This window comes from Haemaphysalis longicornis, unplaced genomic scaffold (assembly GCF_048455015.1).
Source record: "Haemaphysalis longicornis isolate Haplotype H1 unplaced genomic scaffold, Haemaphysalis longicornis Haplotype H1 scaffold_4, whole genome shotgun sequence".
Classification (NCBI taxonomy): domain Eukaryota; kingdom Metazoa; phylum Arthropoda; class Arachnida; order Ixodida; family Ixodidae; genus Haemaphysalis; species Haemaphysalis longicornis.
In genome coordinates, this window is record NW_027526361.1 from 14,803,098 (window position 1) to 14,826,720 (window position 23,623).

Below are 23,623 nucleotides of genomic sequence, written 5' to 3' on the forward strand. Positions count from 1 at the left end.
CTGCGCCCCCATCTCCTTTCCCAACCCTCTCGTACCCTGACTGCCTTCAGCATGATGAATTGGTGTGCCCCGTTTGCGCTTCGGCGACGACAAATGCTGTGGAGCTGTTATCTTTCTGAATTTCTGGAACGTTTTGGCTCCCTCCCAAAAATGCGTTCATGCAGAATCAATTAGGACAGGGAGACTAAATGGAAATTTGTTTTGCTGTTTACTTTCCTCCTGTTTGTCATGATTAGGTAGCAAAAAGATTATCTAATAAACTTCCGAAACTACAGTAACACGAGCGTGTCCTAATGGGCATCGCTGTGCAGGCTGTAAGCAGTTTGCATTTCTGTTCTCATTACAACGTTTCAGCCCTGCCGGCCTAAGTTCACATGCCTCGCCCGTCTCGCATGCCTCGCGGAAAATCACGGAATACGTCCGAATTGCAAAAGCTTACTATTCGAGAGAAAACATTCTTGTTGGCGATGGTAATCACAAGAAAGGCTAGAAACACAGGCTCAACATTTGCAGTTGGGAAGCGCAGCAAAAGTAGCTCGAAAAATTTCGCTTAGAATGTCCAGTGGGTACTTTCGCTTTCCAAGAAGCGGGGATATTAATGTATTTATGAAGGCGAAAATTAATGGACCCGCAATTTGACTTAAGCCCACTTAGCCGAACTTTACGAGGCCCAGGGAAGAGGGACAGACGCCGTTTCGAGCAACTAACTGTTATTGATTCTTCAAGTTTAAGGTGGCTGCTTTAAGTCCACGTGCTGGCGTGATTTATAGGATGCTTCCCGCATATTGATGTTGCCGGGTAAACAGAGGTTAGTTATTGGAGGAGGTCAGATTCAGGCATGTAACAGCAAAAATAGTCTTCATGCGAATTCTCTTGGGGCAAAACATACTACTAAACACTGAAACGCGAGGAAAAATACGGGGACACTGAATACCCAAATAAACAGGGCAGAGATTGCTGGTGCATGCGTCACACCGAACGTGCAATGTTTATTTCTTTATTCCTTCAAGTAAATAATAAGCGCTGCACAGTGACGTCTCAGGCACTTCATGCGTAATTTGACATTTCCAAACCATGTGGCACTTGCCCAGGCGGAATTTTCACCGATTCATGAAAAATAAATCCAATGAGGCGCGACTATTTACGCGTTATCTTATATATTATTCAAGCACAAAAAAAGAACCCCTCTGCGTGACGCGCTCAAACGTACTTGCGCTTTTGCGCCCGAGTTTTCGCTCTAAAGGTCTTTCACTGCTTACTTATTACCTGTAACAAGTCGGTACCACAAAAAAGGCGAGCGAAAGGAAAGATAGACAGCCCCCTGGATATGCACAGGTCAGTATCGCTGGAGGCGTCGTTTGGGTGTTCGGCAAATCAGCATTTATACTATTTGGTATGCAGGCAGCCCCGCTTAATCGAGCTCCTCACGACTCATTCTCGCAATAGCGACATCCTCGCTTCACCATTCAGGAGAACCAGTCAAGTGTAATTCCTCGCTTGAGAATAAAACGGCGTATTAAGACACCGCTCCTCCCTTTTGTGAAATTTGTAATATGTCATCTCATGATCCGGAAAACGCGACTGGTAAAAATCAAGTACCAAACACTAATGTAACATAAAAACGGGGGACCCGACGTTTCGAAACTCGCACAATTCCTTCCTCAGGGGTAATGGTGCCGCGCCGCCGCGGCGTCTCATAGTCATTAGTATAGCTGTTCATTCACAAATCATCTCGCAGCGTAACGCAGTTCACTTGTGAAAGAAACAGGAAGAATGCCAAGGTAAGGGCTTGTGTTTTGAGCGGTGCTTTACAAGTACCACACTTTGAGTAGCTGCCTTTCTCCGATCGGTGTTGCTTTCGAGGGCGGTCATTCGGCCGAAGTTAACTTTGTGGCCGGGAGTGTCGATGTATTCGGCGACAGTGCTGCGCTCTTCGTCTTCTCTCCAGGCGTTCTAAATGTTCTTGCTGGTTTGTTTTGGTGCAATTTTCTTCTTGCTAATCTATAAAAAGCGGCACACTGCGCACAGTATCCCTTAGCGAAAACATGCCGTATTTTTAATGTATTTTGAATGCATTTAATACATATATTAACTTTGTATTTATTCTGCATTATTTTGTCCACATTCCAAATGCATTTCGAATACATTTACAATGTATTTAAAATGTACCTCAAAAATACATAAGCAGTGCATGAAAAATATATATTTAATACATTTTATATGCATTAACAATGTTCAGAAAATGTAATTTTAAATACGTGCAAAATGCATTAGTAATGCATTTTAAAGGCACAGAAAATACTGCTTCAAATATACTCAAAATGTGTTACTACTGTGTACTAAATAAAACCTAAATACATTGAGAGATGCCATGGCAATGTGTCTTAGGGGGAATTGTTAACGTTCAACTAGAAAATATTATATTGTGGTTTCAAAAAGTTTAATAGGCGCTAGGCTAAAGATATGCTCCATTGTGAAAATGTAAACCGGCCATGTCCGGAATGCGGGCCAGCAAATGACTGAAAAGAACAGCACGTATGCGCACAAATTGGCAGTTTGAAAGTTGTTTATTGTACACCTCAGTCGAGTGGCCAATTTTGCGATTACTAAGTAGCAGGAATGAATGCCTTTCAGCCACCTCGGTAGCCAGCGCAGATGAAGCGTTGGACATCAGTCCTCGTACTTCGGATTCTCCACGCGGGAAATTTCACCAGCAGCTGCAGTGAAAAGAAAATGGGAAAATATTAGTGAAACACTTTTTTAGAGGCAAATAAATGTCATATCAATCAGGCCTTTTCTCTAGCCGTGCCAACGTCCCTCGCGAGCAAGGATTTTTTAGTTTCCCCTTCAGAGAAAAGAAAAAGAAAAAAAAAAACACCCTCCGTAAAAACAATGCCCTTTTGAAGGACGTAAGACAATTTATGTAATGGTAAGCATAGTTTATATTGTCATGCGGCATCGGATCTTCAATACCATTTTTAAGAAAGAATGGAGGCGGAAGGGGGGGGGGGGGGCGGCTTATGTTGGAAATTGTCTAGGGATAAAAATGAGCGAAAATTAGGAAAAAAAAAAAAGACAGAGCTAAGATAACAACGTTACCAATCATGCAACAGAGTTCTTCGAGTTCTGCTACTTCTCTTTCTTAGGCGCTTGAGTTAACTTGAAGCGGTGGCAATTCTGGTTTTCCAACTAACTTGGACAAAACTGGTCTGTGACCTCACAGGACGCTAATAAAATAAGATAGGCAGTAATCTTGTGAACTACAATTATTGTTATGTGTTCCATATTTCGGCGTCACCTTCTTTGGAGATTACGTTCTAAAAAAATAGTGCGCAGCGAAACAATTTACAAATGCATGGGCAGGATTGCAGTAGAAAGCTTACATAAATTTCATTAGATTGGCGTGTGCACTCAACAATGCTTTCAAAGGAACTGCAAAGTAAGGTTATTTCGACAAACAAGAAAAATTTCACGCTGTCCTTAAAATAACAAGCTCTTATATCGTAGGCACCTAACCGAATCAATTAAAACAAGCAACGCCAGAAAACGTGTATTTGTGCTTGCACACGCATGTAATTTTTTTGCTCTCCGCCGCACATCACCGGCAGGTAATTTTATACTTTTTGCTGCACACAGACAACGTCATAATTTAATTAGGGAGCAACGCGGGAAATAATTGTAAATGCTCGCGTCTTTAACATACAAAAAAAAGATAAACACCTGTTAGCTTCAGGGACCATCAAGTAAAAATAGTTGCTTCATAAATACTCGGGACACCTAAAAGAAACTCGTTTAAGTACACCCTTTAAACGCAAATGGGAAGTTGTGGCTTCTAAACACACACAACCGCCAAGCTGCCCATGCTGTTTTCGGTGCCTTTGGGCACATTTCTGAAATTTTCCGGTGGCGTGGTCCAGCGTTAGCACGTCGGGTTCCGCGTGTCTGTCACTCGACCACGAGCGGCCGAAGGGCCTCTCGGAACGCGCACACGTGTTCGTGAATGCGCTACGAAATGAATACAGCAAGGAGGGAAAAAGTTGCAAGGAAATACAAAAGAGGAAGGGGCCAACGTCCTAAGTTTCGCGAAGTTTTGGCGGAGCAATCCAAGGAACAAAAAGAGACGAACCCACCCGGGGGACCCGTTCCGGGAACCGAGGGGTCTCGCGCGGGGAACTGGTTTCCTCCCTCGAAGTCCCTCTCCCCACCCGCATTCCTTCTCCTTCCTTCCTTTGCTGGTTCTTGGTTCTGGGTGGCGGTAGGAACAGAAACTGATTGTAACTTAGCGGCTACTCTCATAGTTTGTCTTAGATGGACAAATAATTTGTAGTCCCTGGGCATGAAGCACCTTCGCTACTGCCACATGCACCAAAGATTACGTGGGTCGCTTTTAACACTTTTGGTCACTTCGAAACAGACGGCATAAACTCTTTCATGGCTTTAGTTGACAGAATGGCGACATGCGACCGACAAAAATCGCGAAGGCTGCTCGGATTCCCGCCGTATGGCCCGGCCACGCGCATTAGTCGGATGCATGTATGCCACAAACTGGGTCCCTTCCCCGTACGGCGGCTGCTGTGAACATGCGCAGCTGTGAGCGGCTGCTGCGAACAGAAAACAAAAGAAAGCTGCGTCCCTGGATACACTTCGCAAATTTCTCAAGCGCGTAAACATGGACGGCGGACTTTCTGTGAACAGGCTGTGCTAAAAACGTTCCTGGCTGTTATGTGTTTAATGCAAGTGTTAGTCCTCAATGAGTACTCGATCTACAAGGAAACTCGTAGCAACAGTCCCCCGTCCACTCAGCAGGGCCCGAGCTAAAAATTAGGCGCAAAAAGGAAAGCACTAAAGTCCATTTTTTTACGTCTTCTTGCTGTCGTTGATTTGTGAGTACACTCCCTTGCTCGGCGTAGTTACGGTAGGAAATCTTGCTCGCAGGTGGAGGTAAGCTTAACAACCACGTGCGGATTTTATAAAGGGCATTAGCACTCTTCGATTGCAAGGCAAACATACGTCCATTATTGTAGTGCGACACCGTACGCGCAAATAGCCGGTATATCGTGCTTACCTTGGCTAGACGGCCAACGCCGCTGCAACGCGCCGTCCAAGCAGAGACTGCATCCACCCGACGACCGCGCGTTGAGGAGTCCGAAACAGGACAGGCAAAAGAAACGCAGCGAAGGCAGACAAAACGTGAAGGAGGGGTGAGCCGCTCAACTCGCGCCGCAGGTGCCGGGCACAGAGGAGGAGGTAGTGAGTGGCAGTGAGAGGCGCCGAGCTGCTCGCCCTCGCAAGCATAGCCAGGGTTGTCCATCTAAGGCCAATATTTTTCAGAAAAAGAAAATTTTCAAAGCCTCCACAGCGACACCTTCGTAGCAACGCTTGCAAATTGCAAGTGTTTTCGTACATATATATACTCGTTGAATTCGATGTTTTTTCTTTGCCGATTGCGTTGGAACACCGCCGCTTACATATTTGTACGCAGAGTTTCCCTCTAATACGCAGAGTTATGTCTGCTTTAGACAGCGCAGTAAGTGAAAGTATCTCCCTCAGTTTCTTTTATTATAAGTAAACATCGAGGACAAATTCTCAGTACGTTTATTCATATGAGATGTATTTTATGCGGCACTTCAGATATGCTTTACGTGAATCTTAGATTAAGCAACTGAAGCAGCGCCTGCAGTGCACTCGACATGTATTTCGGCTAAGCTTTATGAATACATTTAAAATGTATTTTCAATACGTGTTTTTCATGCATTTCGAGTGTATTTCTACCATATTCGCTCCACAAACGTAAAAGGCATTTGAAATGTATTTCGAATATATTCGGAGTATATTTCCATGCTTCAGCACACTTTTAAAGTATACTCAGGCTGCTCTAAATGTAGTTAGGTAAGTGTATTTTTATAATATTTACAGTGCATTTACAAAATGATCGTTTGGCGGGAAGAAATACATTTTAAATATATTCTGAATGCCTTAAGCGCACATTCATGAGGTTCAGTGCATTTTTAATCTATTTGGAAGGTACTTAAAAGCACTGTATTTTTCCCGTATTTTTAATAATGTATTTTCAATATTTACTAAAAATTGAGAAAATGCAATTTTTAATGCACTTAAAATACATTTACAAATGCAAAGCATATTTGAAGTGCACTTCAAGCGTACTCGTACGTATTTCAAACGTATTACTTTTCGCTAAGGGTATCTTGTATACGACACCGTGCGTCCTGTGCTTTGTCGCACGCCCTTCAGGGCAGAGAAGAAAGTCGGGTAAAGTAGACGAATGCTTGTGTTCAACGTGCGCCCTTTTGTTTTTGAGTACCTGGGTCAACATGCGAGGTCATTCTGGTCATCGTGAGCATACACCATGATGGAGGGTCAGAGTTTTGCTTGTAACTGCAGGCATGTAAACGTCCTATTGTGCGACTATATATCTTGAAACTGGTAGGCGCACACAGTCTAAAAGTGGGCCGAAGCCACAAATTAGCATGCAGAAGAAAGAAGTAAGGAAGAGCGTCGGAAAAAATTGGTGCTGTGACCACCGCGGCTGCTGTAATCACAGTCTGCGCCCCGGTCTTAACTTGATCCGCCCTTCAAAGCGTACGTTTGACGCCGTATTATTTTCACTTTCCTCTCATTCCCTATTCTCTCCGTCCCCGTGTGTGCCTTTCATGATCTCTCCCACAGTCCTCGCTTTTGCACGCACATTCACGGCTTCCAGCTCTATTAGGCCAGGCGACGCAAGTTGTCTCTAAGAAAGCGAGTGCGGACAAATCCTTAGCCGCTACCGCAGCAGCAGTTGTCACCGCTTAGTTTTAATCTCTTTTGTTGGGGCTGAGCTTGCGGGCCTCGTCCAAAAGTACTGAAGGCCTGCCTACCACACTGTTGATTTTAAGCCCCTGCGAGAAACCAGACGATAGCGCTCGGCCGACCGCCTGCGCTTATGTGGACACTCAATGTTGACGTTGACAGGTGTAGATAGACGTAACTTCGCCCTCATTTAACTTGGGACGTATTCATGTGCCCATGCTATGGGTGCTCGTTTTATTCAGTGTTTTTTAGTCCTCTAATATGGGCAAAAGCATTATAGGCCCCACTCTCGGAAAAACTGTCGTTTTCGGGGGCATAAAATGGCAACTGGGGTTTTGTAGTAGGAACCTAGTGCGCTTACACCCATTTGGGGAATCGGCCAGGAATGCGGAGTTCTGGAAGACTAAGGCGTGAACTTCACATAACTATTACTTGGAAACGTCAAAGTTGTAGAATAGTGCTCGCTGCGCGACACCTGAACCTGATGGACGTGAGCAGAACACGTACGCACCAGCCGCGCTGAACACCTATTGTAGGGAAGCTGTGGCGTGTGCCAGTCGGCTTGCTCAAGAAATTTACACCAGAAGACGAAGAAACGAAAACAAAGAAAGAGGCGGGAACACGATGTAGCCGAGAAAAATTTGCTAATAAGTGTCGTCGGGCTTTCGGCTACAAAGTACGTAAGACGACTGAAGTGCCCGAAGAACTTTTTATTTGTTGCTTTCGTATATTTCTGGAAATACCGATGTAACTGTTATTGCTTTTCGTCGCATTCTTTGGCGTCCGGTCAGAGGAATAAAAAATGGATAAGTATGAATATTCACGAGACTTATAACGTGCCTCTTGTCGTATGTTTACGTGCACATAAGACTTGCGAAATTGTATCCGTTTGAAGACATCTTTTTTTATTTAACCAATGCATTTCTAACAACAACAGTCGACGTACAAATTAAAAAGAAAACGATGTTACTTTGCTACTACTTACGTATGAGGCAGATACGTATCTTACAAAGCGTTATTCGTCCATGACAGTTGCCGGACAATGGTTATGCGCTGGTAATCACGCGTTCGGAATGTATATTTTATGCCCGTCCAATCCTTACTAATGGAGGCAAGCGTCTGTGTGACAATGGCTGTCTTCGAGCAGACAGCTCAGGCCCATCGGTGCCGCGCCGCAGCTGACAGGTAGGGCAATGACACAAATCCTAACACATTCATTCGACGGCTCTCTGGTTTAGGCCTTCGTATACGTAAGTCTATTGGACTCATAAACCGTCCGCTGAGCCTCTAGCTAAGAGGCACATTGACAAGCTGTAATTCCAGCGAGGCTGTTGTATTCTCAAGATGCATAATTAATATGTAGTTTAGCATGAATTTCATTCGTTACTGCTTCAACAAACAGCAAACGTGCCTCAAAAACATCTGCTTGAGGTACTTTGCTGCGAATTCATGAGCGTTAAAGATTTGGCACAAATTGGCAAGAAGTGCCGATTAATAGCAAACACACCTACTTGCGGTGACATCAGCATTACTACTGAATTTGTCGTTTTTGTACATTCTTCTCCACAGCCAAGCTACATATAAGATGCAGGTGAGAGGGAAAAGTACGGGAAAATTAAATTTTTGCTCACTTGTTACGTTTCTCGCTAACCGCTTCCGCCTGTTTATGTTCGCGCGCGGAAGCTCTACTGGTTCTGAAATTATCGTACCTCCCACGCCCGAGTTCACCAGGTTATTGAGGAAGCGTCGACAACTCAAACCCTGTCTTGCCTCCCCACCCTCCCGAGTTTCTCTGCAAATCTGAGTGGCTAATCGAGTTTTTTTCTGTACCTCTTACCTGAGTATCGCATACTAAGTTCGTTGACGAGAGCGTTCGTTACCTCCTAGCAACTGCTGTTCCGCATTCCCACTCAGGTCCCCTTCCCGAGAAAGGGGATGCGGCCGCAATTTCCGCATAGGCTCCAAAGCTTCGGCTAATTTGCGAAACCACTTGCTGGTCTAATAACTTTTAACTCAAGTGGAACTACTTATCCCACTACATCCCTGGTTCGGCCAGCAGTGAACAGTGCTTGCTTTAGCTTTCTTAAGAGCTGTAGTTACTGAGTCGTTCAGTTTTGGCGGTAATTTACGCTTACTCTAGTTTTAACAAATTCATGTTGTATTATTTAATGCCGGAATTTTAAAATTCTGTTATTTGTATTTTATGTGCTAGGCAAGCGTGCCCTCACCCTAAAAAAGTGTTCGCCGGTATCGAACTTCCGGTGCCAGAGAATTTCCTGCACTGCCCCTTAGTTGTGGTTCTTGTGTAAAACATTTTCCTTATTTGTTATTAAAACTCTCCTCTGATTACATTTGTTGGTATTGAGCAAGCTACGGAGCTCATAATTTAAGGCAGGGAGCCAAGTTACTTTTTCTTCACCTGAAAATAGAAATGAAATCAATAAATTATCAGTGAAACATTGCACCTTTAAAAACCGCTTTTTTATTAATTGTTTAATATAAAAGTTACAGTCGATTGAAAGGGACGAGGATAATATCCGGACTAAGCTTGCACGCCCTTTAAAACCCCGAGGGGAGCAAACAATGAAAGCCCAGATTAGGCGGTTCCGAGCCACCATGTGGGTTTAGGCTTAATAAGGATGGCCGAAGCGGAAATCCAAATATCTGGACTCTGCTTTTCCAAAAACCGCCAAAGGAAGAAAGCATCGCTGCGCACTCAGTGCTGCGGTGCTATCACGGCTGCGAAAAAACAGAAATGAATAAAAGAAAAGAAGGGAGGCGGTTGAAGGGGTGGTTCGGCCGAGCCAAAGAATCCCTCTAAAAAGAAGATGAAGCTCGACAAACGCCAAGTCGACAAGCAAAAAATTGATTGATTGCTTGATTGCTTGCTTGCTTGCTTGCTTGCTTGCTTGCTTGCTTGATTGATTGATTGATTGATTGATTGATTGATTGATTGATTGATTGATTGATTGATTTTTAGGTTTAACGTGCCGACGCTACGCAGGCGATGAGGTGCGCCGTAGTGGCGGGCCTCGGATTAATTTTGACCACCCGGGGTTCTTTAACGTGCGCCGAAATCTCGAACACACAAGCGTTTTCGCTTTTCGCCTCCATCGAAAAAGCCGCCGCAGCGGTAGCGAATCGAACCTGCGTCCTTGGGCTCAGCAGGAGACAATGAATCTTCCAATTATTGAACTTCCCCGTTTCGCTATCCCGCTTAGCTTCGATCTGTTCTACCGAGGACCATGTGCGGACGTACGTGCCCACACGAAGGGGCATCCGCGCGAAAACATTGGCGGTGCTGCCATAACGGCGTGCGCCACCTCTTTTAAGTGTCGCACGAACCCTATATGGGGTTCTAGCAGCGCAAGGAGTAGTGCCAAGGGGCTTGTCCTTAACTATATTCCTAGAACACCGCCTGTACATAGCGAGGCATTTACCAAGGCAACGATGATCGATAGTCGGTTCATTTGCTCCAAGCAGGTTCCCCCTCCCGTCCTAACGCAGGAGCTGCTATAGGACAGAGGGTCAACCTGGAAAGATAAACAGCCTAGGGGGGTCGCAAGAGGAAACCGATAACGCGACCTTTCGGTAAAGGGGTCCAACTTTACGCAGGAAAAGCATTTCCTGCTTGCTCTCAGCGGGAAGGGTCGCTCTGTCTGCAATAGCACGGTATGCAGCAACACGCGAGGGCGTCACTTCGCTGCTGTCAGAAGGAAAAGTTGCTTCGGTGCGACGCACTTGTACGTGACGTTTTAGCAAGACCAAGGGTTTGTGCGCTTTTTGAGGTCACCGAAGCTGGTTCCCAAAGTGGGCGCCCGGATGAGTGGATGACGGCGCTAAGAGCAAACAATCCCAGCATAAGGTTACAGCAAGAAGAACTCTTGTGGGGTGGTCGAAACGGAACGCGCAGGGAAAAAGATCCATCAACGAGAGGTGACCAGGAATGCTTTCAGCCCAGACCAAAGTGCTAAGAGGCAGTCTGCTTTACTGCTGGAAAGAAATGCAGACATTTTCAATATGTATATAACGGGGAAAATCTCAAGAAAAAAGAACGCCGGATGTCGACGTTGTTATAACGTTTCAGCGAGGCACATACTCCCTTTGGATTGTAGTCGTTGAGTTGTACAATTTATTTTGCAAGTATTCCATTGGTTTACGTTTTCAATTAAGCAAGATAAAGTAAAGCGAGATCATTCATAAAAAAAAAAGCAAATTATTATCCGCCTATAAAACAGCTCGTGGTGACAGCACCCCCTCCCCTCTGAAAAACTATGAAATAGAATAAAACATCAGGCGAGTAGGGGGAAAAAACAAAAATTCAACACATTGGTTCTACTTTTCTCGCTGTTACGCTTATTTTTTTTTCGAAACGCTGTCCTGTACGCTAAACAAATCCTGCAAGTGGTGCTATTCAATTCTTGTACTGTGTACCATCCGTTCAAGGAAACTTTGTGCTCCTTGCGTGATACCTGCGAATTGCACTGTAAGAAAACGTGCAAGGGACGTGGCATCGAGCCGTGCAAACAGATTAGGGGCGAAAACACTCGGCTTGTTCTAATTGGTGGAAGGTAGCGTTCACATGTTCTGCAACTAAAAGGGAAAAAATGAAAATAAAGCTTCGTTGAAACTATTTCATGTTTCTTTCTCTACCTGGGTGCGCCAACTATGATTTAAAAATTTCACTGACAATTTGTATCAGTGTGAATGCGTTAATCTCCAGCGGTCAATTCCCAAACGCGATAAGCCGACGTACGACAAATAGACAGCCCCCTTTTGAAGAACCAGTTGGGTAGGCGTGGGTTACCAAGCGTAGCCGAAACTTGCGCGTTTCGAGCTCCTTCCGACCACGGGGCGTCCTCTTTCCGGCCTGAACATGCACGCTCAATGTTTGTCCACGCGTCACCTTTTTCCGAGACTGTAGCAAAAGCGCCGGGGATGACGACAGACGCGCCTTGCATGCTGGTAGAACATGGCTGCTCGGTGCTGCCCACTGGGGCGCCTGCAAAAGGAAGCGGTGAGTAGAAACTGGAAAGGGGACGAAGAAACGAAAAAAAAAAAAAACATTTGTGCAGAGAGGGAAGAAGCTAGGACAAACGCGTCTTCTACTGTTACTGCTGGGGAAATGTGTAGCGGGGCGAGGAGAGCCCATCTTCTCTTACGATGTGATGGTCACGATGAAAAAGTGAACGGGCACAAACTCTAGGAAGAATTATGGAACTTTTGGATGTTCGAGGGACGACACGTCGCTTTATTTCTCTATTTAACACAGCCCGACTTTTTTGGGAGGGTCGACGTTAAATTATGGATGAAGCGGCAGAGGTCGTGTCTTGAACAGAAAGAAAGTTTGCGTGGCTAACGCGCAGTTAGCCACAAAAAGGATAACGCGCAGTTTCCCTCCTATGACGCCTTCTCGCCATTCACACGCGTTCTCGCCGGAAGCGGGGAGCACAGACACAGAGTTCGCGCTAAAGACGCCGAGTTCGCGAAGCCGCTTGAGGCCGGTATAGCGCGTATATACGTGGTCCACTTTGGGAGGGATGTGAAAGCCCCTGGACAAAACGATCTCGGTCTGCCGGCCCGCCTTTCATCCGTCCGTCCGTCCGTCCGTCCGTCCATCCGTCCGTCCGTCCGTCCGTCCGTCCGTCCGTCCGTCCGTCCGTCTGTCTGTCTGTCTGTCTGTCTGTCTGTCTGTCTGTCTGTCTGTCTGTCTGTCTGTCTGTCTGTCTGTCTGTCTGTCTGTCTGTCTTTCATTCAACCACCCGGCCAAAATAGCAGACAAGCAATGCTTTGACACAAAGGTGAAACCGTTCCGAACTACTGAAGCTGCATACTAGCATGCCCCTAAAAGGTCCACATTATTCGTGGAAAGGAGATCTTAATCGTATTAGAGGGGGAAGACATGGGCATAACCGAGAGTACTAGCGTCCTTTTGTTTAGGAATACATGTATTCATTTTGCGAAAGAAAATTTAAGGCACGGTATACGAGCAGTGCCAAAGATGGGCAATTTAAAAGCAAACTATAAAACAATAAATACCGGCCCGAGTTTTTTAAACCCAGGAGAAACAAGTTACAACAGATTACCCGTTAGCAGCACAAAAGTGGAAAATAATTGCTCATTGCTTTGCTCAGAGGAGAAAGGAGAGAGGAGGGAAACACTGAAAGGTGTGGGAGGGTCAGATAGAAGAGGTTCTTATGTCTCAGAAGTGGCAGAAGTCTACCGACTTTCTACGACATTTACAGCAAAGAATTCAGATACACAGCACTATTTTTCTTCTCTATTCATGCACGCGATTCTTTTTCTTCCTGGTGGAATCCGCTTGAACCACGTAGTGGAAGAAGTTTAAGAATGGAGGTAATGCCCCGGTTTTGGCAATATTAGGTGTTATCATAGTGCAAAACGGCAAACAAAGCAGAACAACCACAACAAATTTGGAAAATATTTGCAACTAAATTTTTTAAAAGGATGCTGATTGCTAAGGCTGAGCTCTGAAAAGACCTAATGAAGTCTATAGCCGTAAGAATATATCCGGTCCGCGGACGGAATTTTACCGATGAGCGAAAGTCCGAGGTTAAACTTCGCGCAAAAGCTAACGAGGAATAACGATAACTCCGACGAGGCCACAGCTAGCGTACGATGGGGTCATGTATGTAAAGTTGAGCTAATGACATTTTTCGTCGTCTTTGGTGTTACAGAAAATGAGCATTGCGCACATAATCCGTGAGATCCTAACGATTGCGTTCCCGGGCATTCTGAACGCGCGAGAAAAAATACGTTGCTGATTGTAAGCAAAATAAAAATGAAGGAACCGGGAACGAGAAAGCACCCAACCCGCAAATACGAATCCATAGGCGTTATACCCTGCCAACAATGCGACTGCGACTGACGCATTATGAAGATGGACCGGGTAGATATGGCCTGCCATTTCCGGGGCTGCGGAAATGGCACCTATAGATGTGTCTGAGCAACAAGCTTCCGCAGGATACGCGCAATTTTCAACTGCTGCCTTCTGATTTATTGTATAAGCACATCGGAAAGCTACTCGGTTTCACACTATTCTCTAATTGCTGAAGCTAGCAATTTTTCTACGTTAAATAAAGAAGCACGAAGATATGCTATCACTGCAATTAAAAAATAAAGCCGTTTCACTAAACGTGAAAGCTAATGGAAGTGCAGAGAAAGTGATTCGTCATAATGGGCTGTAGCGCCGTTATCCGCTCAGTGATACCACCCAAAGCAATTCAAATTTCCAGCCTCCGTAGTGCTCGCGCGCCCCCTGCCTGAATCAGCGCCAGCGGTATTTCTGTTCTTTTTAGAGACGATGGTCTTTCTTGGGCTACTGTATGTCTGTCCGTCTGTCTGTCTGTGACTCGATTCAGCCACCCGGCCAAAGTAAATTTCATATTGCGCAATAGTCTTATATACTCACAGCCACATGTAAACGTCTAAGCCCGGTTTATATGTTCATACTTGTCAACTTTGTTGAACAAGAACAAGAAATTACGCAAATATAAGACAGGAAATTAGTACACAAGGGATATTTACAGCGTTCTTTTATTAAAAAATTCATGAATGCTTGGTTTTTCGAGAGCAAATGATATTCTACATCTACTGCAGAAAACCGCCGCCTCCTGGCGGCATATGAAAAATCACGCGGCAACAGCAACGAAAGGTTCCACTTGCTTGGTTCCACGTTCTGCTTGGAACGCACGTGGAGCACGGCCACGCGGCTCTATATACCTTCTAGTTGGCCGCCTCCATTCACGCGCGTCTCCGCCGTACTGCAGCGCTGGCATCGAGGAACCCGGCCTGTAGCAGTGGAACGCGGTAAATTCAAATCGCTTTGCTCAAACCTTTATTGTGTTTACCTTGGAATGAGCGCGACGGTACAGGAACAACATGAGAGGTGAGCGGGAAGGCAAAGGGGGGAATTTTCTTGGCAAATGTCTACAAAGACTATCGTCTTTTGACGACATTTGCAACGAAAGGAGCAGATACGCGGCCAATTTTTTGTCTGCGCCTGTTTCGGCGAGTGTGCCTCCGTGCGTAATGATGAGTGGAATCCTAATATTGCTGTTCCCTCCATTCACTTCTTTCGTGAATGGAAGCAGAATGCTGAACCAGGCGTGACAAACGAGATGTGCCTTGTGGGGAATGGTATTATGGCACCCATTTTAATCGAGTGTTTACAAGAGCCGAACGACCATGCCCTGCCTTGATCTTGGCCTCGAAATGACGTCCTCGCCTTTTCACCTAATGCCCGTCTAATGCTCTCAGGAATGCAAAATCGTATAGCTTGAACGAATGAAATAGCCTGACATTTTTTTAGGCTTTTACAACTAAGACGCGTGTTGTCTGGTAATCGCAACATTCGCTCCTCCTCCAGAATTGTAGCCGCTCTCGCCCACCTGCATGGATGCAATCCTGTAGAAGGAAGTAAACGGAAAGTTACCCTCGGCTATCACTACGCTTCCGACTGTGCGTCCTGTTTAACAATTCTTTACCACCGATCTGTACAAGGCCCGATAGTAAAGCCTGAGCGCAGATGTTTTGTCACGTCTAGAAAATTGAGAGTCAGACTGTATGCAGCTACCCTCCGGCCGCGTTCATTGTGCCTGCGTCTACGTCGTGCCTGAGACACGACCAAAACACCACCTTAAGTTCATCGGGAAGGCGCTGCAGCAATCATATGTTGGGGAAAACTATACTAAAATTAGTCGCTGGGATGACAATCATTACGCCGAGTTTCATTTACTTTTCGTAGTTACATAGATCCCATTTAACTTTTAAATAGTGTTGAGAATCCATTCATCTGCACACATAGGATTCCACGGGAGGGAAATGAACAGCCTCATGCTTGTCCCCTTGAATAAAATCTAGTCTTCCAAGTTGCAATCACCAAATTAAGTATAGGATCATTCGCAAATTACAGGGATTCGTGTTTTCTTTCCTGCATAGATGCGTCGAATAAGTTCAAATACACTACATCTTCCCTACTTGTCCTTCTTCATAGTGTGCAATGGCTGATCAATTTTGTTTTAGCTATTATTTATAGTAGTTTTGCAAGAGTCCCTCTCTTGCCAGAACTCGGTGATAAGAATTGCGGGAGTCGTACGATGTTTCGAGACCCTGGCCCGTCTCCTTTCCGCACGAATGCAATTTCGTGACAGGAGAGAGCACAAAGTGCTGCCCACCCACTTTGCCATTAATCCACCTAGTAGACTCAACCCGCCTCTTGATGCGAGCAACGACCGACGCCGGCGATGCTGCGCTTGAAGCTCGGGTCGCCGCGCTCAGCCTGCACTTTCCCGGCCTTTTGCCTAATCCAGTGCTCAACACTTGGCGTCGACGCGCGAATCACAGTTTTGCGAGTTGGGAAAGTGAAACTGCAGCGCGAAGTGGCCTCTTTCGGGCCCAACGTTATTCGGCCTAGTTATGACGCCGTTGAAAGAACTCACCAGTAGCGACGTTGTCAACTCGAGCCACTGCGCTTGTAATTAATTTAACTGGAGAAAGATTTCGCCAGCGAACGCTAGACGGAAGACATCAGGTTTTTATTAAGGCTGATTGAGCCGGTTTTTTTGACGAAAAGTGTTGGATTTACTCTCTTGGGTTGGTTACTCTGCCTGCAGTTGTTGAAGGTAATATAGGTTCACAATTCACTGGAGGCTTCGCTTTTACGCCAACACGCAATTCAGAAAGGCTTGCTAGGTGGAAAAATTATCAACATTTATAATAATTATTTAATTTTATAAGTGTACAAAAGTATCGTGGCTTCAAGAACAGGATGGCGCAGTTGGAGGATACAACGTGTTGGAGGAGACCTTGGCTTTCCGGCTCGTGGGTGCTTCATTGCGCTCATCTCATAGTCTACGAACCCATCCATATGTACGAATGAAATACCATGTAAAGTAGAAAAGGGTGGACAAGTTAGATTAGCCAAGAACAGTGTGGGAATAGTTAGCAATGCGTATGTTTGGATAAGTTGGTAATCCATATAAAATGTTCTTTGCGCAAAATAGACGAACACGCGGAAAAATAGACGATTCAGCCTTTCTCAGCCTTCTGTGGCGAAGTGGCATTGGCGTAGTAGTACTGAACAGGAAGGATCTATTGCCTGAAAAGAGGACTTGTTCGAGGAGGTAAAAAAGTTACCAGACGAGTGTTTTGCGTTCTGCACAATAATACATACAGGGCGATTTGAGGCTTCGTAGTTTACTGAAGAGGAGTAGAAACTGGGTGAGTTGGCAAAGATCCACGATTAAAACAGCGTAAAAAACAGGACATGAGTAAAAAATTCTAAGACAGCTTGCACAGAGGTGCAAGCCTGATGTCACAGCAGAGTTGTGTTCGTCTCATTAAGCCAGCTTGACGAGCGGCTTATCAGTCACTGAGAACCTTTTACCCTGTGTATATATATATATATATATATATATATATATATATATATATATATATATATATATATATATATATATATATATATATATATATATATGGCGCTCGTAGGCAAAAGACCAAATCAAACGCGAAAGATTTCGACGTCCAGGAATTCTCGCTGAGAGAAGCCGTTCGCACCGCAAGGGATTGACGGTCCTAACGCTGAAAGTTCTCCATGACTTGGTTGGCGGGGTTGTTTTGTCGGCGACGCTGTTTCCTCCAATGCACATTTGCACGCACCCGCTCGAGGTCCTCGACTCGTCGCCGATTACATTCTCGCCTTGTAGCGCGGCATACTTCCTGATAAGCGGCCTCTTAACTGGGCGAACGGATCTTCTTTGATCGTCCCATTCCACATGTGCCGGGCACAACGTCGCAGAGAGTTCTGCCGACGCCAAATGTCACAAGAAAGAGGCGTTCTCTTGTTGAAGGAGCTTCTTTAATATCGAAGCTCTACGTAGAAAACACAGAAGTAGAAAGAATAAGCCCACACAGCTCAGCATGCGGAACCGCTCGCATTTTAAACAGAAAGATGCGCTCAGCGGCGGTACCAACTGGCGTTAGTCTTCCTTTCTCCCGATTCCTGGCCAATCCCCCACCTGGCTGCATGCCATGTTGCAAGGAACATCACGACACGCCCGCTCACTTGCGCTCGGCCTTTTTTTGGTATTCGTTGTGTTCATTTCCCGCGCAACCAAGAGCTTAAACAGCCCTGCTTCTAAAACACACAAGAAGTTGTCAGTCAGCGAGCGTCCTTGCCCGTTTTTACTCGTGTCCTGTCCCTTACGCTGGGCTAATCATGGATGCTTCATAATTTGATTTTTCCGGGGCTGGCGTAAACCCAGTTGACATGTTACGCATTCCTGCACGCGGCCACATCCAACCCCAGGCACCATATCAGAGGCACGTCCGAAGCTACCCAATGGCGCAGCAGCCAACTACGGCGAAACCCCTTTAATCACATGCTACGCGCATCCCACTTAGCCCATTGGCCACATTCGGTTTCCGAATTGTCTCGTAAACTCCGATACAATCACGCTTCTGTCGTTGTGATTTACGAATCGCGGCCCAGTCGCACTCGGAAGCATCATTATTGCAAGGGTGGGCATAAGAACCGGGAGTAATTATATCTGCACCGACTTGAACGTCGCCTGTATAGCGCGTGGTAATGTCTTAACAAAGTGTACGGTTGGGCGAGTTGGTAGTTCATTTAAAAAAATAGCTACAGCGCGAATAGAAACAAGGACACAGAAAGACGACAGGACGAGCGCTTATTTTTTTAAAGTGGTACTGTCCTCGTGATACTGCGCGTAGTACTGTTTTCGACAGTGCCGACAGCTTGCCCCTGTGTAATCTTCAGACTTTGAGTGGACCGCCTGTCAGCCGTCAAAATAATGCGCCACGTTTTTGACAGGTGCGCCCACCATTTACCGTGCACTGGCGCGCTCATTTAGGCTACATACAGCAGTGCCTGCCGCTCACTTCATTTTTCGCCAATCCGCGCTATCGACGCAGTACTGACGGCTGGGCCGGGAGCACAGTTTTGTCAAACGATGAGGAAAAGAGAAAGAATGCACTACCAAAAGTTGTCGGCAGTTAGAGGACTACTATCGCGTTGTCGTAGTATCCTTCCGCTAGAAGCAAAGCTTCAAATCTACTACGCCCTATTTTATTCTTACTTAAATTACTGCAGTTTGGTCTCGGCTACAACAACTAAAACCAACATTAATAGGATTATCACCATACAGAAAATAATTGTTCGACAAATATCAAATCTAAATCGCACAGACACAACCCGAGAAGCCTTTGAAGTGCATAATTTGCTACGAGCCGATAAAATGTACGAGTTTCGCCTATTGCAAATGTTCAAGTTTTCATCAACCAAAATTGTTAATTACCTGTCCTTTCTGGCATCGTTATAACCTTACTCACAGGCTGTCAAAACGCACTGCACCGATATATGGGCGGGGCCACACTTCCGTACAAAATACAAGTTTCAATCATTAGCTCATAATATTCCCATGACTCTAAACAAACACCAAGAAACTACTGGATACAGTAGGAGGCAGCTTCGAAAATACATGGTGCAATTGTAAAAAAAGAGATCTGGAGTATTCAGTCATTATTGCATCTAGCTTCCGTGTCCGACCTGATAGTTATGTACAGTGTGCCTGTAAAGTATGTTGTACATCATGTTTGTTTCTGCTTTTGTAGTTGTTGCATTGTGATTATGTATAGTGTATATGAATTTTCTGCGTGAGAATGAATTTAAATTTTTAATTCTTATTTCTGATCTAGTCAAAAAGTTTCTTTCTTTTCCTTTCTTCCCGAAATTTGCTTCTTTATGAAATTTCCAGCTGTATTCCAGCTTATTCCAGCTGTATTTATGTACCTTGTCTGCTGTGCCTTGTAACGGTCTCCTGGCCTTTGTCAAGCTGTTCAAGCAGCTTTTCGCCAGGAAGTCGTCCAGTTGATTCGGGGAAAAATAAACTTGAATCGAATTGAATTGAATTGAATCTCCAGCAGTCGCGAAACACTGAGTGACCGCGAACCTGCAGTGGGTTTTGTTGTGTGTCATCTCTGCGCTGGCATTCTCAGCATCTACACCATCATCCCCATCATCCTCAAAATTCACCTATCTCTGTTCACTACAGTACAGGTGCCTCTGCATAGACTCCCAAAACTTCTCTTGTCCTGCTCTGCCCGAGTCCATTCCTCCTCGCTGTTTCTTATTTCGTCCCCCCATCGCACCAATTGGCCTTCCTGCTTTTAGCCCCATCCTTCGGAACCCAATCTGTCAATCTGGTAGTACACCAGCTGTCTTTTTGTCGAACTACATGCCCAGCCGAAGTCCACTTCTTTCTTTCAAATTGGGTATGCATGTCTCCCACCCGAATTCATTCTATGATCCCCAATTGTGCCTTCCCACTTCAAAGTGTGCCAGCCTGCTACCTGAGATATCTACTCAAAGGAGAATTGTGATCTTTGTTATAGTTCTTGACATATAGCAGTGATGTGATGAAATCACTCATGAGATCTGTTTGGTGTGTGCCACTCACAAAGAAGGAAGTGAGTTGAAAGTAAAAAACAGGATTGTAGGTGTCGCATTACCATATCAAAAACAATAATTGCATCTCACAATGCATATTTACTACACTTGACGGTGATCCAATTTCTAACTTGAAATTTGTCAGCAAACCGCAATGTTTCCCTCGGGTGTCTCATCACGTCTTTGGCTTCCTTCTGCTTTCATCGATCTATGGTTGCAGGAAGCTGAGCCACATGAGAAAAGCTGAAGCATTGAAAATGGGAAAGCAGTCCATGTTTAACAATCCCTCGTGGTAAGCAGCTCACAGATCTGAATTGGTTTGCTAATCGCTGGTTGCTCTTGCAGCCTTGTGCTAATACCCATTGTGAAAAAAAGGACATACCTTAAAAAATAGTTCTATTGGCTAGAAGTTCTTGCTGCAAACCTGCGTGCACAAAAAAAAATCGCAATGAAATTTGAAAACAGGTTACAAGTTCTCTGACAGCTTATCATAACAAGGCAGACACCCGATACCTAACACCCATCTGGCTACTAAACGGCGATGATTCGCACCGAAACTTTGAAAGTTGTTGCAATGCTAAATTCGTCACCTTGTTTCTCACACGTTATCAAGCTAAAACTAAGATTGGCTGAATGTCTTGTCTGCAGTTTTATGACGACACGGCGGAAAAAAAGTGCAATTATTTACATTCCATAAATCCCAAGTGTAGTCATGGTAAACAATTCATGTCTACCATGACTACACATTCAACATTCAATTGTTTACTTCTGGAATTTGGTCATAAAATGTAGAATGTGTAGTCATGGTAGATATTTCATAACTGCGCATTTACAGTCCATACCCAAATTTCAAAAGCAAACAATATAATTTACGACCAGCATTAGAAACATCAAAACGTGAAACATAATTCAGTTTGACGTGCTGTATTTTTGCCCCGACGCCATGTGCGGAGCTAATAAAGTGGCATTGCTGCGTGCTGCAGAATTCATAAGCTGCTCGTTCGAGCGTTTCAAGACGAGTTTTTTGTTTCTTCGGATCAGTTTTATTCCCTATTTTAATGCGTAAACTTTCATTTCCGAGTGCACCCAAACCATAATCGTGCTGTGGCTTGTATCTGCACACAAATGCTGAATTGGAGCAGATGATAATAGTGTCAGTGTAGGCTATGTGTCGAAAGAACTAAAAAAAAACAGTAGTTAAAAGCTACCTATACTCTAACTAGAAAAACAACCTTCTTCATCGTCATCCCGCTATAATTGTATGATTGTATGATTTGGAGCTCGTTGACGTCGGAACAGACGAGAGCATAAAACGATTAATTGTGACGATGCGCCGTCACGTGCATGTGCAAAGGCGAACACAATTTTTTCGCAGAGCAAAAAGCATACATCAGAAACAGCAAGAAAGCTCGTAGTCAATCCCTTCATGCTATGTAACCGTAAAATGTTTCTACATTGGCGGGAAATTTTTATATAAATGGAACAAACCCCCCCTCTCACCCTTGAATAATGCCTACAGAAGGAATGCGAGCCTGAAATAGATCCGTGACCTTTCCGCAGCTCGTTTATGAACGCCACGAAGACACTGCTTTTATAGCGTAAGCTACACTGGCCGAGGTTGAGCAGTTTCGCGTGGACCTTGAACGGTCGTACTGCGCAAGCGCGAGGAGCATTGCATTGCATTGCATTGCGTTAGATTGGATTGGATTGGATAGGAAATCCAATCTAATTGGATTACGGGTGTGTAGAGAATTGGGTTTGCATATTCGCCGGTCTGGGCATTCCAGAGGAGTGACGTCATAACTGCGGCAGCCCCACTCGCACCGGCGCGTGCCCAGCTGTGCGCCTCCGAGGCACAGTAGCCAAAGCTGACGCTGCGCCGGAGCCGCCTGATAGCCGTTTCGCGTGGCTGCAGAAGAGCCGTGCTGCGCATGCGTGAGGAGCAGTGACTGGACTGGACCGGACTGGATTGGATTGAAAATCGTTTCAGTATCAGTAACCATGATAATCCGCTAATTCTAGACAACCAGGAAACCTAAGAATAACCAGCTGAACCTTAGCCCACGCTAGGTATATCCTGGCATAGCCGAGCTATGCCACTGCTGATTTTTTTCGTATTGAGGTTGATCAGCCAATGACAATGAAACCCTCAGATTGCAAAGGGATGATGTCTGTGCCAGTAAAAACTGTCGGCAGCGAACAGTTTCGGCGAAACAAAGAGTGCACACTATAACTGGCACGATGTACTACCGTCGGTCATGTGCCGTAGTTACTAGGGGCGCCGCACAAGCGATCTTGAAGCGAATTCGCATGCCGCTCCTGGCGTTGTTCCGCTGTCTGGTTAGCTTCGTACTTTCGTTCCATCTTGGGCGCTGAGCACGTTCTAAATCCTCTTAATATATGGACAAGGTCAACACGTGTCAAATAACGAGCAATGAGATAGGTTCCTAATTCCAAAGGCATTTCTCATTAGTTGAAGTCACCATGTGATTGTGAGGTGGAACTTTAGTCAAAATGATTGAAATCATTTGAACCATACGATGATAATTAATTTGAGGTTGTTTCTAAGCCTTTCATACATTGATCCCGCAAGAACGATAGCTTCAATATTTATTTTGTATTTTAGGGCAATCCGATTTCATCGACAAACAACAAAAATGGTCAAAATTGCTGGAAAGAAAGTTTCCTAACCACTAAGCAATGTCATATGAAATAGGCAAACAGAGCTTATATAACACTGCAACGTAATCAAATAGAGTAAATCGAAAATGATTCCGCCCTTGCTATTGAACAGGTTGTGTAACAAATTGCAGCACGTAGCCTAGCCAAACATCCACTCCGGTGATCAGCTTGGACCTGCTATTCGGGGCTCGCGACACAGTGTCGCAACTTGCACACCCGTCCGACCAGGTAAATTGCATTAGGGAGCGAGGCTGCACCGAGCCGGGCCGTACTTTGTTTGCTATCTACACGTGGATTCCCAGGTCATCCTGTCGGTGCACGGGTGGTGTCTATATGGGAGTGGCTGCCGAAACGTGTTTGCCTAATGCCAAGGTCCCGATTTCCCGCGCACCTTCCAGAGTCATTCCGATCCCAACTTCAACCCTAAGATGCTGTTTACGTGACGCCATATTTGTGGAGTAGTAAAAAGCCGTAAAAAAAAGGTAGCGAAAGGTAGCAATAACGGCAAAGCCGGAGAACATTGGATCGTGCGTATCTTCTTAGGCCTGCGCCGAAGACGTCTGGTTTGATCATTCACCATGTCTTTCGGTCTGTTGTTTCATTTTTTTTTTGCAAATGTACGCCAACTTCTACCCACCA